General features: G+C 40.1%; 1 pseudogene; it reads left to right on the forward strand.

Moving 5' to 3' along the window:
- Positions 1 to 5,384: 5,384 nt before the first annotated feature.
- On the forward strand, positions 5,385 to 5,853 carry LOC150039909 (destrin pseudogene; annotated as a pseudogene).
- Positions 5,854 to 9,403: the final 3,550 nt, after the last annotated feature.

Raw genomic sequence — 9,403 nt, forward strand, 5'->3', positions numbered from 1 at the left:
AGTACATGCATTGTACAAGATTAACCAAAACCAAAGTCCTGTATAATATCAATTTAAAGGGATATTCTACACCAGTTTTATAATGAAATGCTTTTAATAAACAACTAAAATATTTACATTTATGTTTCATGAGTTTTTCACCTTCACATCCAGAATATATGAGGAAACAAACATACCTATACCATACACCAAGTTTTGAATCTTTAGTGTAATATTTACCTCTCACATAAAATTCTAACCCTGACTTGATAGTAAGAGACTTTTCATCCACTAAATAAAGCACATACAATATGAGGGGCCTGTCCCCAGCTGTCAGTTCTCCATGAACAACTGGAAACCTAGTCAAGTCATTATATATTGGCCAACCCAATTCCCAGAGCAATGAAATGAGATACATTGGGATAAACACAGGCCCAAAAAGATTCCCCTGTCTTCATCATCATCTCTTGATATAGACATCTGACACGTAGTTGGGCAGGATTTTGTTTAAGGCTTGAAATACACCTTGGAGGTGGGCCATTATAGGAAAACATATTTCAAATTAAAACTTCCCTAAGGACTAGTCTTTTCTCATTCTGAGAGAGGGGGGGGGGGAGGGAGGGAGGGAAGGAGAGAGAGAGGGGGGAGGGAGGAAGGGAGGGAGGAGGGAGAGAGAGAGGGGGGAGGGAGAGAGAGAGGAAGGGAGGGAGGGTGAGAGGGAAAGAGAGAGAGAAAGAGGAAGAAGAAGGAGGAAGAGGAGGAGGAGGAGGAAGAGGAGGAGGAGGAGGAGGAGGAGGTGGTGGTGTAGGAGGAGGAGGATCAATGCTGGTGTTGTATCCTCTAGCTGGAGATAATGGAGCACCTGCAGAGTAGTTTCTTATCCTGCTGGGGCTTCCATCAAAACACTGAATTGGCTTTGGCCACCACAATACATTAGGAATAAGAAGAATTCTTGATATTTATTCTTAAGACAGCTAAGGTTTGAGAAAGGTAGCTGCAGATATTACATCCAATGCATCTTAGAAAAATATCAAAAATCCTGTGTTGTCATCAATACTTCCAAGAAAGTTCTCTAATCTAAATCACTTTCCTTTCTTTGACTATACTTTCATGTGTGTCTGTACCTACATTCATGTTAATATCTATATGTATACCTAGGTGAGTGGTGCATATATGTTCAGAACATACCCTTCATTGTTGTTAAGTTCATCACGTTTTGTTGTGGTATCAGACAAGATATCGCTACAGGATGAAAACAAAGCACATTGTCAGGTGTCTTCTAGACTTGATTACATATCCCCCCATATTTCTCCAATAACCATCAACCAACCGTTCAAAAATGTTTTGTTCTACTTCTATGTATTTCAATATATTCTGTAGTTTATCTAGCTGTCTATTTCTACTGGAATTCCATCATGGAATGATAGCATGCAGTAATACAATCATTTCTTTTTTCCCATATATTTTTTGTAATTAATAGAAGGGTTACATTATATTCACCAGATTGAAGGTGCATCACTTCACATACATTGATACCCTTTCTCATGTCTTGGTCCCCATTTCCCTCCCCTCCCCCCGGAACATTATCTTGTTTTCCCCCTTCCCTATCTGTTTTCAAATAACCTAATATACGTATATACAATATATCAGATAACAAGGTGAAATACTGTAACAATATGAGATAACCAAGGGACAGCAAAAGAGATGAGAGATAACAGTACATTAAGGACAACAATCACTCATTATATGGCTTTTGTTTCTATATCCTGGAGGTCCTTTCATTTAGTGTCATACGACATGGACTTATGTATCTAGGTTTTGTTCTATTGTATATCTCTGCTAGGGGAGCTCAAGGTTTCTACTGATTATGAAAATGAGGGACACCATAGAGCCTATGTTCCTTTGAGTCTGACTTACTTCACTTAATATGATTTTTTCTGAGTGTTTCCATTTCCTTCCAAATGGGGCGATGTTGTTCTTCCTGACAGCAGCATAGAATTCCATTGTGTATAAATACCACATCTTGTTGATCCACTCATCAACTGAGGGGCATCTGGGTTGGTTCCATTCTTTGCTATGGTAAATAGTGCTGCAATGAACATCATTGTGCTAGTGGCTTTAGTATGTCCTTGTTTCTGGATGGTTGGGTAGATGCCAAATAGTGGAATTGCTGGATCATAGGGGAGCTCTATGTCTAGAGAAGTAGGACTGCGTTAAACTGCAGAGCTTCTGTATGGCAAAGGACATAGCTAGAAAATTAACTAGACAACCTACAGAGTGGGAGAAGTTCTTCACTAACCATACAACAGACAAAGGCCTCATATCTAAAATGTATCAACAGCTCAAAAAAAATGAATCACTTCCAAACTAATCTCCAAAGAAACAACCATCTAGTAAACAGACGAACCAAAGACGTAAGAGTCTTCTCTGAAGAAGAAATATGAATGGCCTATGGACACATGAAGAAATGCTCGACATCTCTGGCCATAAAAGAAATGCAAATCAAAACAACTCTAAGGTTTCACCTCACTCCAGTTAGAATGGCCTTGATTGAGAAATCTAATAACAACAGATGCTGGAGAGGATGTGGACAGGAGGAATCATTACTCCACTGTTGGTGGGAGTTCAAATTCCTTCAACCACTATGGAAAGCAGTATGGCATTTCTTCAAAAGACTAAATAGAGCTCCCCCAATCATTTCTTATGTGTATCTATTAAGACTTCCTTTATACTCTACAAAGAAAACCGTTCGTATAATTACATTGTAATAGAGAAGGAAAAGAACAATTCTGCCTTTGTGCTGTAAATGTTATTTCCTTTGGAGAAAGCTTGGGGAGTGCTGGGATGATACTTATTCTGTGACTGTTGAGTGGACTATTAGGCAGATATGTGCTTCCATTGGCTATATGTCATCGGTTGAATCGGTTGTGGATTCTATGGAGAGGATCGAACATGGTTGTCATCTATCTCTTCATTTATGTGCAGTGGTGTCTGTTGTGTGAAATTGGGTGCATTGAGGCTTAGCTGCCTTTTTGTTGCTAATCATTGCAGTATCTTAGCCACATGAAGTCACTTTCATCTTGTATTATTTTCAAGTTTTCTTTGTTACGTAGAAATACATTTTCATTTTCTTCCTTTTCAGCTCCATTCCGGGAATACCTTTTTCCATCCTTTCACTTCAACCTGTACTTGTCTTTGCTAAGGAGGTGAACTTCTTTTGGGGATATTTTTGTGCTGGAACTACTAGGGCTTCATCTTAGGGATTGGTTGCTCTTCCTTAGGTTTCTCTATCAATTCTGGGACTCTACCACTTGAGCCATACTTTCAGCTTTTTGCAAGTTAAATGGAAATCACAATCTCATACAATTCCTGCCTATGCTGTCTTTGAACCATGGTCTTCATGAGATCTCAACAGTACTGACCATTACAGGCATGAGGCACCATTGCCCAGAATCTGTGTCGTCTACCTTGACTGAGGTAAAAAGTACCAGGTGTATAGTGTTCATGAGGTACAAAGTATACATGATTCCATAATTTCAGCAAAGCAGTGCCTATATATATATGTATATGTATATGTATAAAAACACACACATGGAGAATTCTTAGGTGAGTCTCCTGTCTCCTGGAATTTATCATTTGTTTAGATATAAGACTCTTCTTGGTGTGGCTACATAAAGACAATCGCATTTGGAACAGCATGAGGTAGTGGTAGGCAGGAAGCAGAGGTGACTTCAGAAAGTTCAGTGAAGCTAAGAATCCTACAAGTGCTCTTCCCTCTCAGGTAGTGTTGTCTCTATGTTAGGTGGGTGCCCCAGGCCTTCACAAGTTCCTTCATCATTCCTGATGGAGCTTCTCTCACAGCCCTATAAAGTCTTGATATGTCTTCACAGAGATGAAACACTGAACATTGAGTTTTTTGGCTGTTTTGCTTTGTTTAGTTGGTTTTGTCCTTCTAGTCCTGGGTCTTGAACTCAGGGTGTGGGCACTGTCCTTCAGCTGTTGCAATCTATCCCTCTACCACAACCTACCACTATAGCAGCACTTCTGAGTTTTTCTATGTGCATGTAGTACCTAGGAATCAAACCTGGGGTTTCCTGTGTGCTAGATAGGCAATCTAATAGTAGACCACCCACTCAGACTAGTTGCTTATTTTTTTCTTTTATTTCCTTTCTTTCTTAGTTTCACTCCCTTCCTTCCATCCTTCCTTCTTCCCTCCCTTTCCCCATCTCTGTCTCTGTCTCTCTGTCTGTCTCTATCTGTCTCTCTCTGTCTGTCTTTTTTCTTTCTTTCTTTTTCCTTCACCTGGCTTGATACTTGATTTTTGGGGAGAATGCGGTGGGCGTTGTTCCAGAGTCTTATACTCAGGGCTTGGCTGCTCTCCCAGAAGTCTTCAGCTCAAAGCTTGTGCTATGCTCCTGGAGCCATAGCTGCACTTCCAGTTTTCTGATGATTAATTAGAGTCTCCTGGAGTTTTGTGCTTTGGTGACTTTGAACTGCAGTCCTCAAATCTCAGCCTCCTGAATAGCTAGGATTGCAGGGGTCAGCCAATGGCACCCAGTGATACTTGATAATTTTTTAATGAAATATATTAACTGTAAAGTGAGATGACTCAAGACTTGAGCTGTGGCATTCACAATCAAATCAAATGTCAGTGACAACATTGATTTGTCTTTTCAATCAGCTGCAGTTTGGAGGTGTAAATGCCCTCAATCCACCCAGTTTGCTGATTCCTTCATCTCATCCATTCTTCAGCATCATCTTGAAGCTTCTGTCTCAGATAGGATTCAGAAACCATAGTCCTGAGGCAGGAGCTTGATCCTTGGGATTAGAATTGTGGCCCTCACTTCACTTGGTAGAAGCACCATAGCAGAAGCACTCTGGCAGGATAATGAATACTTCTAGGATTTTAGTTTCATTGTTTTCTGCTAAAGAGTCTTCAGAAAACAGTGGAGCCTTCTACATCATATTACCTCCAAATAAAATAATTAAATCACTACTGCTTTGTAAAACTTAAGAGAACTTTAATCTCCCTGAGAGAGTCCACATGAAGTATCTAAGTGACAAATGTAGGAATGATGATTCCCTCAATAAGAAAATCAATCCCCCCTTCCCTCCTCCCCCTTCTTCTCCTCTTCCTGCCACTTTCTCCCCCTACTCTTTTTCTTCTGTGTCTTCATCCTTTATGTCTTCCCTTTGTCCAATTGTCTTTCTCTTGCATTGTAATGGGGATTGGACCCAAGAACTTGCCCATGCTAGACACTTAAATGACTTGCTACACATATCCTATCTCAAACCAAAGACAGAGGAATAGTCTGTCCCGCTTCAGTGAGGAAAATGCTCTGAAGTCTAGACACTGGCCGTCTCCCATCCCGGCCCTTCCAGTCCCTGTGACCACCCCAGCCAAGATGGCCTCTAGAGTGCAAGTTGCTGAAGTGTGTCATATTTTCTATGACATGGAAGTTTAAAAATTCTCCACACCAGAATAAAGCAAGAAAAGGAAGAAGGTTTTCCTTTTTTGTCTCATTGCAGACAAAACTTACATCATTGTTGAAGAAGGCAAAGTAATTTTAGATGCAGATGTTGGTGTTACCATAACTGATCCTTTCAAGCATTTTGGGGGAGTGCTTCTTGAAACAGGTTATCACTATGCTTTGTATGATGCAAGCTTTGAAACCACAAATTCTAAAAGAGTTGATATTTTTGTGGGAGCAAAAAAAAATCAAATGATCTGTGTGAACTCCATGCCATTACAAAGAAGCTTCAAGGCATAAAGCACGAATGTCAAGCAAATGGGCTGGAAGACCTCAACATGCTTGTATTGCTGAAAAGCTAGGTGGGTCATTAATTGTGCCTTCTGAAGGGTGCCCTGTTTAGGCCATCATTCAGTGCCACAAATTAAAGTTTCCATGTTTAATGTTATCCTCTTGCTACCTAAGTAAAGCAAATTTAGCTAGGACAGGGTTTTACTGGGGGGAAGCTGTCTTGTCATCTTCTAGAGTAAACTAAGATATATGAATATGTGGGGAAAATAGCCATAAATATATCTAGAGTCTAAAGTTAAAAACAAAATCTTGGTGCAGGAGTGCGGGAGTTGGATGGCGGGAGGTGAGGTTCCTGGTTTCAGAGAAGATGACAGAGGAACTGGATTTCATAGGGCAAGACTCAGTGAGGAGGTGGTCCTAACTCTTGCAGAGCTCATGGAAAGGCTGGAGCAGGCCTGGAGGATGCAAACTTTGCTCCTGAACTTCTGGAAAGCAAGTGTGAAATTGTAGAATGCGTCACAGAACAGCTGGATCACATGGAAGAAAATCTCAAAAGAGCCAAAAAGGGAGATCTGAAAGTTAGTATACGTCAAATGGAGATGGAGAGAATCCGGTATGTCCTTAGCAGCTGCTTGCAGTATTGACTCACAATGATAGAGAAGTTTTTCCCTCACATTCTAGAGAAGGAGAAGACAGGATCCTGAAGGGGAACCTTGCAGCCTTTCTCCAGAGGAATTTCCCTTCACCAAAGAGCACATGGCTCACAAGGACACTTATCTTAAAAATGTCACCTTAAAGCACATGCCTCCCAACTTACAGAAGGTGGACCTCTAGAGGGCAGTTACCAAACTAGATCCAGACTCATGTGTTTCTGAGAGTAAAAGAACAGCAAGAACATAGTTTGGTAGAACCCGAATCAGATGAGCAGATGGATTGGATGAGGATTCCCAACACTTGATCCAGTATTGTTCCTCTGATTGCTTCTGGAGCAGTGCAGCTAATTTAAAAATAACCAAGTGTGAAGACACAGAACCCCAGAAAACATGAGAAAGCCTATGTCTCTACATGCCTCAGAACACTAAGGAGCTATTGCTCCTGACAGCAGGCTTTTCTCCCATTGCTGTGGGCCAGTAAGAATGGCAGGAATGCTACACTTCCATCTCAGCCAGCATCAGTGGGTGGGGCCCTGGCTCTTTTTGTTCTGAATATGAGGCAAATAAACAAGTCTGTATACCTTTTCAAAATAAAATTCTTTGAAAAATAAAGAATAATTCTTTAAAAAAAATCTTAATTGTGAGAAGACTTTAAGAACAGTGTTGAAAGAAATCTGTGGACACTTGGATGCCAATACAGTGATCTCCGTGTTTGCTTCTTTAAACACACACACACACACACACACACACACACACACACACACACACACTGTACTTTCTATCTTACATTTTAAATGGTAATCCACTTGTAGGTACTCTTTTGGTTTCTACTTCAGTTTTGCTAAAGAATAAAAAGGAATGCAAAAGAAACCATGTCAGTTTGGGTCAAGTTAGTTATAATTAATGTTTAACTAGCAAGCTGATCTTCTAAACTTTACATGTAGTAATCTACCATGTCATCTGTTCTAGAAAATGATTCTAATTGATCATATCAGGCCTGTAAAGACAGAAGATTTCAACCTGGTTATAGTTCTGCATGCCTGTAATCAATGCACACTGAACGCAGGAGAAGAAAGATCATTCCAGGAGAGCTCAGAGTACCTTGAGACCATGGATTAACAACAGGAGCAAAATGCCAAAAGATGTATTGTTGAACTTCTTATTTTTACTACAATAGGACTTTATAGGCTAGCAATGAGGACCTCAGAAAATAGTATTATAAAAGTATCTTTATTAAAAATGAAAGATTTATACAATCTGAAGAGAAACCAAACTACATGACTCTGATGACAAAATGCCATAGGAAGAAAAAGTATCATCATATTCATAAAAATCTCACCATAATGTGGAATTAGGCAGACAGGCTCACAAGATGACCTAGGACTGGTTAAAGAAGAGCTTATGTGTGATCCTCGACTTTGCTCCACAAAGGATTCTTTCTTTAGCATAAATTTTCAGTCAAAAAACTGATTACATATGAACCAATCGATTTTCACTGCTCATGTCATATTGCTAGTTCATATGACACCATACATATTAGTAGCTAAAATCAGAAGACAAGTGAATTCGGTCACCATTTAATTAGAATAAAAATGATACGGCTTGAGATAAGTGCCTTCCCAAGCAGGCTTCGAAATGAGATCACATCCAACTTCCACTCACCACACAGCCATGTGAGAGGCATGTGTGACAGGCTGACCCTTCCTGATGTATGCTTCTTTCATTTTCCTAGCAGCACTGGTGTTCCAACACAGGATCTTTACTTTCTGCCATGCGCTGCATCACGCCTGCCACCAGTCCTTTCATGGTGTTGGTGTTTCTTTGTGTCCAAGTGCTCAGCTCCAGCCATGTGTATGTGCATACTTATGAGTACATGTGTCTGTACATATATATATATATATATATAATATGAACATAAACTTCCACCTCTACACTTGTCTTGGTTTATATCTTACCTTTCTGTCACATTGCCATCATCAGGTGCTGGACAAGGATCATGTGCAGTTGTGCTAAAGTAACAAAAACACCTATGGTCACATATCACATGAATACGGAAGAGTTCAAATTCTGGGTCAAATTCTGATGCAGGTCCTACATTCATGCACTGTTTTCCCTATAACTGGTTCTCTTCTCACGTTGATTTGAAATAAATGCAACCTTACAGTTTCAGACCATGAAGAAATACACTTGATGACACAAAAATGACAGTTAGCATGACTGGCATTCTGGGAGTGAGTGTGTTTCTAGTTCAGTGTGTCATTAAGGAGGACAGGTGCAAGGTCATCTCCAAAAGAGAAAACAACCACATTACTCACCAAGCCACCAAAGAAATTTGGCCTCAAATCACTAAGGGGAAGGCAGGCTCGTCGACTATCCATGACCTTTCTCACATCTAATCAAAACCTCCAGTTTTTCCAAGTAACTACAGTTAGATGAGAAAAAGTAGCTACAGACTCATTTCTGATCTGAAAACTTGAGTGTCCTCCATTCACATGCTGGGGAAATCATCAGAGTGACTGTTGGAGCAAGGAACTTTTGTGTAGTCCCTCTATTGAACATTTATTCCCATGTCAATCCATCACTTTGAAACTTATCAACCACTTTTCCATGCAAATAAGTGGGAGTATTAGGGGAAGGGAAAAATTTAATCTGAGACAATTAGATAGAACAAAATCTTTATGTTCATGACTTACAACTAAGTGAAAGCAGTGCTCTTAGCTTTTTGTGTTTTCTCCCTAATGGCCCTCTGTTTTCTCAGTCCAAATTTCCTCTTTCTTCCTAGTTAAGTTCCAGGTTCTCCACTCCTTGTGCCAACTTTTTATTGCCATCATTATAAATATCTACCTTGCTCTAATACTATGTGTGGCACGAGGTCGAGCCTTTTCAGTGTGTAACAGACTTGGATAAGAACAAGTCTTGCATGGTGGCAGAGCAAGACACAGTGCCACTGTAGACACTAATTTCACAATGACAGGGCTCTGAACTATCAGGGATGCATGCATGATCTTG

This window comes from Megascapheus bottae, unplaced genomic scaffold (assembly GCF_031878675.1).
Source record: "Megascapheus bottae isolate mThoBot1 unplaced genomic scaffold, mThoBot2.hap1 HAP1_SCAFFOLD_81, whole genome shotgun sequence".
NCBI lineage: Eukaryota > Metazoa > Chordata > Mammalia > Rodentia > Geomyidae > Megascapheus > Megascapheus bottae.